At 41.5% G+C, this 8,167-nt stretch overlaps 2 protein-coding genes across 3 annotated transcripts in view; one reads left to right on the forward strand and one right to left on the reverse strand.

The window, feature by feature from the left end:
- LOC126402530 (uncharacterized) overlaps positions 1 to 7,677 on the forward strand; it is a 25,277-nt gene extending 17,600 nt beyond the window's left edge. Inside the window, exon 2 of the mRNA XM_050064624.1 lies at positions 7,437 to 7,677. The gene's annotated coding sequence lies outside the window, so the exon portion shown is untranslated. The remainder of the gene's footprint in view (positions 1 to 7,436) is intronic.
- Positions 1 to 8,167, reverse strand: part of dedd (death effector domain containing) — a 44,989-nt gene that overhangs the window by 20,583 nt on the left and 16,239 nt on the right. The gene's annotated exons all lie outside the window — the stretch shown is intronic.

The following is an 8,167-nucleotide window of genomic DNA, read 5'->3' on the forward strand; positions in this document are numbered from 1 at the left end:
GATCAAATATTACTCCGAGGTTTCTTACGGTAGTGCTAGAGGCCAGAGCAATGCCATCTAGAGAAACTATGTCATCAGATAAAGAGTCTCTGAGTTGTTTGGGGCCAAGAACAATAACTTCAGTTTTGTCTGAATTTAACATCAGGAAATTGGTGCTCATCCAAGTTTTTATGTCTTTAAGGCAGTTATGGAGTTTAGTTAATTGATTACTTTCTTCTGGCTTATAACAGGCTTATAACAGGCTCCTGGGTAACCAGTGCCATAGCTACCAGACAAGCTTCACCCAGGGGCAGACCAGTAACTGCTAACTAATAACATTCAGTGTTTAGCTTGTTATTAATGTCCCAAAGGTATTCAGTGAATTATAACCATTAACAAACATTAAGAGTCACTACACTCTTAAATTTATTTACCCAAGTTACCTTAACAATAAATATTTGAGTTATTCGTACTTTAATGGAATATTTTTTTTACACTTGAATTGTTTGAGTTAATAAACTTAAATGGTTCTACGCAATCCGTTTCCTCAAATCGTTTGAGTTCAACTAACTTGTCAGGTTTTACAGTGTACCTGCAACCAGTTGTCCGTCTGAGCGAGTTTTCAGTTGCAGTGGCAACATTATTACCTGTTACAGAGCATCCCTGAAGCATGAAACAGTGGATAGGCTAGTTTTCCTTGCCCAAAACTTGTCAGAAATGTGCAGGTTTACACAGGAAGATATGGCGTACTTTGTCTACTTCAGTATTGTCAGAGTATGTAGGCATTAGACCTATTGTTTTTGCTTATGTTGGCATTATTGTATACCTAAACCATTTTATGGGTCATTTTCTATAGGCCTACATTTTATTATGGGTCATTTTCTATTAGGGTTGGGAACGATTAACCGATACGACCGGATATCCGGTTTGACAAGCGAGAGTAGTGCGTCGGTAGCAGCCTCCTCAATAGATACGAATCAGCCATGAATTCTTAGATGAATCGATTGTAGAGTCATGGATCGGGTATCGCGAGACTAGCAATCGGTTGACTGGCTTTAACAGTTTCGATCTCTAAAACAACGCGAGAGCCGGCGGCATGCTCTGTGGCAGGCATTACTGACAACGATAATGGATGTAAACATCAGCGCCAGCTTGACCGGTGGAGCTGAGGAACAGAAGCTAATGCTGGTTGGATAAACCAGGGAGCAGCCAAGCCGCAGCAGAAACTAAAGGCGAATCCTGCCGGTTGTTGGTTGAACGGGGGGGTCACAGACACAGACAGAAATACGTATTCCTGTCAAATACGGCAGCCATCGTGCTCCGCGGCGCGAGATAACGGCTTACCGGCGACCGAGAAGCCCGGCTCCAGGTCCAAGAAGTCTTTGTCGGTGTCATGACTGCCCAGAAATACTTTAGGGACTGTTCTTTACTTGTCAGGGGAGGAGGGTGGCTGGTTGATTTTTATTTTATTTATTTATTTTATTTTGATCCCCCCTATGTTAATCACTTATTGATGCTGTTTTTGAAGTATGAATAAGTCAGTAAGTAATTTATTCCATTGAAATATCATTGATGTATTATAGAAAAGTGATTTATCTTTTTATAAATGACAAACACAGAGTGTAGCAAACACAGAGAAAAAGTCTGACATGCTGTCAGTGATAAGCTGCTAGTCATCACAGTCCATGATATCAACTAATAACAGGAGATGTCAGATTCTGCCCCTACATTGCATGTTATTATTTTATTCTGCTTTATGTTTATATTGTACAGCGTACAATATTGTATATTGTCCCCAATGCTTGGGGATGTGGTCTTTTACAAATTGAAAATACTGTAAGAATGTCACTTTTATAGAATTGGCTTCTTTATTTTATAATATATGTTTAATGTCTACATCAACGAATGTTAACCATAGAATCGTATCAAATCATATCGAATTGTAACATTCCTACACTGTATCGAATCGTATCGTTCCTACACTGTATCGAATCGTATCGAATCGTTCTGTATTAAAAATATATTGTTTTTCAATCGTATCGTAACCCGTGTATCTAGATACGTATCGAATTGTCTATCACAGAGAGATTCCCAACCCTATTTTCCATAGTCCTACATTTTATTATCACATGTTTACTCATTGTGTAGCAGTATATTTTTAAACACACCTGTGTAGTGTGTACTTTTTTGATATTTGCCCAGCTCTGTTCAAATCTGTTTTCCTGTACTGAAGCTGTAGCCAAGGTCAACCTATTACTTGAATTGGTCTGTTTACGTTTTTGTTATTCACACAGCTCTGTAGGAGAAGAGGTATACCAATAGGTATCTATTAGCCATTTTTGGTATCTTTATTTAAATCTGTTTTCATGTGAAACATAAGGCCTATGTTCTCATCCAGGGTTGGCCTGTTGTTACTTTAATGTACTTTACTGTTTTGTTATTTGCACAGCTCTCAAGCTCTGTACAAGCAGAATTATGCCTCTTGGTTTAAAGTGTAGGCTATTGTCATAGATTTCATTTGTTTTTACATAACTGTGCATCTCTTTCCATCAGGAAAGATATGTTTACATTTGTTTTTACAGCTGTGCTTTCTTGAGCAGATAAAGAAAAACCTGTAAGGTTTTGAATGTGATTTAAGTCTTTAAATAAAACAGGTTTTGATATACTTACGGTTTTGAGTAAAAATGAATCACTTTTCTCACTCTGTATGAAATACTGGTATCATACCGTATACCGCCATATGGCCTAATGTTACCGGGGTATGAGTTTTAATCCATATCGCCCAGCCCTACTTTACACACATCTTCAACCCAGCAGCACAGAAGATCTATACAATCAGAACAGTTTCAAAATGAGTGTCACCCATTCAGTATCTGACCAAATGTCTCTCCTTCTGTTCAAGAGATACGGTGTTGAGTAATGACCAGAAAAGTACGAAGTTATTGTCACTCACTTCTCAATCCAGCTCTTGCTGTATTTTGTATTTCCTTATCACCGGTGACACAGAGGAAAGTCTGTACTCGTTTATTGTCCACAGAATGGGGTTACACACTGACATTTTCAGAACAAAACAGAGCAGTCTGCAGTAGGGTTGTCAACGAATATTCTAAATTCAAATTTAAATTCGAATTTGAAAAAAAAAATGGACCTTCGAATGTGAAAATAAATTCGAATTTGAAAAAAAAAATGGACCTTCGAATGTGAAAATTGATATTCGATTGTGGAGGGAGAAAAAAAACACCACCGCAGCTGTCCTCTTTGCAAGTGGCCGTTGGCATCAGACGCGCATTTCTCCACGCTGGTCGACAAGCGGTTCTGCTCCCAGCTGTTGTCTCCGTCACCCGGCTTGACACATTCACTCGCGGCTCGCGCAGAAAATAGACCAGACGCCGAAACGATCGCTGCAGGGCGCGAGCCGGTCACGGTCCGGTGCTTCGAGGCTATTCGCAGCGCTTCCGCGGGCGGTGTGGTCACGGGTCAGAGAGGGGGGGCGAGCGAGAGGTCCGCGGTCGTTTATAACGTAATGTTATAGATAATTGTTTTATGTGTTTTAATGTGTAGGTATGTAAATGTTTTCAAAGACGTTTATGTTGAAATAAAAATACCTACAAGTAGTTATGTTTCCTTGTATTAATACATATACAAGTATGTTTCCTTGTATTAGTTTGCCCTCTTGTGGACATAATGCGGGAAAAAAAATATTCGAATGGTTCGAACCTATGAGTTATTTTTAGAAGGAATATTCAAACGTCATTTTTGAGCAATTTTGACAGCCCTAGTCTGCAGTGAGAGTCTCTCCATTGGATAATTAAAAATAGCGGGTTTGTGTATTTAGTCTTTCTCTAGCCCTTTTTATATAGGAATTGTGCAAATTTGCAGGAAAGCCCAATCAGTCTTTTTTCAGCATTGGCAGTATAAAAACAAAATCGGGGAGTGCACCAAAATGCCGCCTACCTAATTTTGTGTATACAGAATGCGCCTTTTTCGGGGCTATGGGGGCGTGAGCAAGTAACAAAACGTGTAGTCCAGCGTGTGACGTAAACAGTGACATGGGAGGGAAGCCGCGGCTAGTCAGTCCTTCGGCAATTCTCTCACAAGTTGGCCCGTTCTTCACCGTCCCCGTCATTTGACAGTTAATGGCCTCTTCATTTGCGAGGACAAGGAGGGCGCACAATTCCTTGTCTCCCCAGTTGCTCATCTTTACAGTGTCTGTCAGGTTTGCGTTTCCCTCTTGTTACTAGCTGCTCGCTAATTCCTGCTATCAGCTGTTTCCTGTTTATCCACCGCCAGTGGGTCGGAAGGCTGCCTCAGTCTTTTTAAAGTAAAAAGGTTCCGCCAATATGACTACCCTACGAGGCGGAAAATTGGGCACCTCGGATCAACTCGCCTCTGTGTGTCTAAACGCTCGCAGCTTGCCGGCAAAACGGCCCAACATTCGCGGACAATCTGGCAGTGTCAAAGGGGCTTCAGGTAAGCTCAGGGGTTTAGTGTTGCCATAGCCCACAGGAACAACGCTCCGCAACACTTTTATTTTCATCTCCAAGTGAGGACTAGAATATATGCAGTTCGCATAATCTAGTCGAAATTATCCAAGAGAGACAAAACTAAAAACTAAAAACTTAAGTATGGTCAAAGTTGTCATATTGAAATTTAAGGTGTGCTAATGGATTCATGTCATCAACTCATGCAATGAGTAAAATTACAAGTAAACATTCCATCTTAAAAGTTGCCAGCAGTCGGCCCAGTGCATTAAGGGTTTTTTGTTTTTTTTCAGTCTACAGTAGGGCTGCAACAAGTAGTCGACTAATTGATGACTAATCGACTATAAAAATAATTGGTGACTATTTTAGTAGTCGACTAATCGGTTTGAGTCATTTTTTAAAGAAAAGTACTACAAAAGTACCCCAAAATACTCCTATTGCAGCTTCTTACGTTCAAATATTGGCAGCTTTACACACTCTCCCATGACGGTGCTTAGTAGGGATGTCTCGATCCGATCCTTGGATCGGGTATCGGCGCCGATCATGTTATTTTTACAAAATCGGAATTGGTAATAAAAGATCGGAGGAATCAAAACAACAAAAATGGACAGGTTTTTCAAACATGTTGTTCATTGTTGCCTCCGTTTTCCAATGTATAAAGTGTGGCGATCCTGTATATTTTATAAATATATTTTTTTTATAAGACAGTGGTTATCAGCTGATGGCTTGCTCACCTCCAGACACACCCACCAGTGCTATCGGCCAGTGGGATGGCTCGATCAGCTGAGCCCAGGTAGACCAGCCCCTACATTATGTCGCTCCTGGCAATATGGCGAGAGACGCCGGCAAGTGAGAAATGAGCCAGAAGTCCTCTGCGTATTTAGCCTACCACGGCATTTTACACCGCTCAAAGTCCGCGAAAAAGATACGCTTCCCTGTGGAATATCATCCATCCGGTCACCGGCCTCACTTCAGATTCCCCACCACGGATATCAAGGGATACTACGGAGCCTCCACGCCCGTAACAATGCCGGAGCGTTACGGCATTCACCCACGGTCCCGTGAGTCGGCAAAAGCCAGGGGTTACTTTTCGTTGCATTATTCCTTTTTTGGAACCTTCGGGCCGGGTTGATTTATTGTTTTGAAACTGAACTGAGTCAGAGCGAACAGTGGATTTTCTTTACTTCCTTGTTTACGAGAAAACCTGGGGTGGAGTTTTCTTTTGTTTAGCGAACTGTGTGGATTGAACTGAATTGAACTGTGATATATTATTTGGAAATCCCGAAGTGGAGTTTTTTGTTTGAACTGGATTGAACTGACTGAACAGAACGGAACATTTCTTTTCTTTGGTTAAAAAAATATATACTTTCTTGAAACTGATTACAGTTGTATTTGTATTTTTGAAAATTGAGCATAATTCTTTTGTTCTGCAGAAACCAGGTAAAAACAATTTAATTTTGGTGTTAAGGGACCTGTTTTATGGGTTTTATGGTTTCTTTGTGGTGTTTGACTGAGTAAAAGAAAAATATTTGTTTCATGTGTCAAACCGCTACAAAAGATATAGGCCTATTTTGTTTGTTAAAGACAAGAAGAAGATATTGAATTTGTTTACATTTTGTTTTGCTGAACCACCAATAAGCTTTTTGGATACTATTTAAATAAAAAACAAACCTTATGGGACAACTTGGATGCATTCTTTTTTTTTTTTCTTTCTTTCTTGATGCTTTGCAAAGTATCGGATCGGACTTGGTATCAGACTCGGTTTCAAAATAAATGACTCGGATCGGATGCAAAAAAAAATGTGATCGGGACATCCCTAGTGCTTAGTGCACCTCGGCCGTTTGAAAAATGGTCCCTCCCCTTCCGCTACGTAGCCAAGATGGCGACCATTGAGGGTGAGAAGTGTCCATAGTTCCATACTCAACTTCTTAACCATTTTGAGTGCACTATCCGGGTACTCATAGTGCACTGCATTTTTCCATACTTCTCAGTGTGAACGCACTTATGCACTCAAAATATAAAGTGTAAGTACAGAAATACGCAATTTGAGAAACAGCATAGGTCAATTGAAACCAGCCACACGGCGAGTAACCTAGCTGAACTGTTGTCCGAGGTGATAAAAGAGTGGAAGCTAAGCTCTGCTGTCACCTGAAGTATGCAAGAACGAAAGCGATCTCTGAACTCTGACAGAGGAAGATATAACAGTTGCAGAAGATGTGGTAAAAGCTCTAAAGCCACTGACGGCAGCCACACTTGTAATGTCTGAAGAGAAGTCCCCAACTCTGTCCGCCATTGCGCCTCTGCACACACAGCTGTTGGAGATGAGCAGTGCCCCACATGACCCCACAGTGATAAAGGACCTCAAGAATGTTGTCTATAACAACTTGAAATCAAGGTAGGTTTACTTAACGTGTATTGTGTGTTACCCTTGATTTATATCAGGCATGAAAATGGGTCAGGGGTGAAAAAGGTGAGAAGGATACGAGACCCGGAACCTGCTAGGGGGTCCCGAGGTTATGATCCTTGATTGTTTTTTTTTGGTGGAAAAATGAGCTTGCTCTCTGATTTTTTTTTAGATTTACTCTAGTGGTGGGCACATGCAGAATTACAAGACTGCACAAAAAAACAGTGTGAATGTATAATTAAAGGACAACTTCGGTATTTTTTAACCTGGGCCCTATTTCCCCATGTGTATGTGTGCGTATGATTCATAGGTACAACTTGTTTTAAAATTGGTTCAGTATTGAGGGAGGCGGATGCAGCTGGCAGCCGCGAGGTAGATATGGGGGCAAATGCGTCCCGTATAAGTTTGCGCATTAAAAGTGCTTTTTTCGCCACTGACCGGTTCAGATCGCCAGTGCTATCTCTGTAAACAGCATACTAAGCGTTTCCCTTACCCTTCACTTGAAATGGAAGCCAAGATCGGCAGTTCAGGAGGCAGAGGCAGCTCTTAGGCATGCAGAGGCAGTTCAGGAGGCAGAGGCAGCTCTTAGGCATGCAGAGATTGCAGGTAATGTTCAGTTTGGCCAGGGAGGCCTGGGGCTTGGCTCAGGCAAACCGGTATGGAATAAAGCAGGTCCCAAAGATAAAAGAAAGCCGGTTGTGGAACAGATACGTAGACAGGAGGAGATATTAAAGGGTGCAAAGGTAGTGGCCCAGGCTAAACAGGAACAGTGGTTGAAGTGGGAAAGTGTAGAGAAGAGGAAGCTTAGTTGGAGGGACCTGTGGAATATATAGGAGAATCGTATTAGATTCCTGGTAGGGGCTACATATGATGTGTTACCAACCCCCCAGAACCTAAAACTGTGGGTAAATGGGGACCCATCATGCCCATTGTGTTCAGGTACCGCAACTTTAAAGCATATTGTGTCAGGCTGTAAAGTTAGCTTGTCACAAGGCCGATATACATGGCAACATAACCAGGTGTTGAAAAGTTTAGCTGCAGGCATCGAAGGGAAATGAAGACAGGTGAATTCAGAAGGTTTTAAGAATAGGAGTTTAGCAATTCAGTTTGTCCATGAGGGGGAGAAATACAGAAGGGATAAGTTAGTAAGGAGGCAAAGGTGTGGCCGCCTAGAAGGTGCTTGTGATTGGGAAATGCAAGTAGATTTAGGGGGAAAGCTTGTTGTTCCCCAGGAAATAGTTTGTACCAAGCAGAGGCCTGACATAGTGTTGTGGTCAGTGAGTCAACGGATAGTTTATTTCAT

Source organism: Epinephelus moara, chromosome 16 (genome assembly GCF_006386435.1).
Source record: "Epinephelus moara isolate mb chromosome 16, YSFRI_EMoa_1.0, whole genome shotgun sequence".
Classification (NCBI taxonomy): Eukaryota; Metazoa; Chordata; class Actinopteri; order Perciformes; family Serranidae; genus Epinephelus; species Epinephelus moara.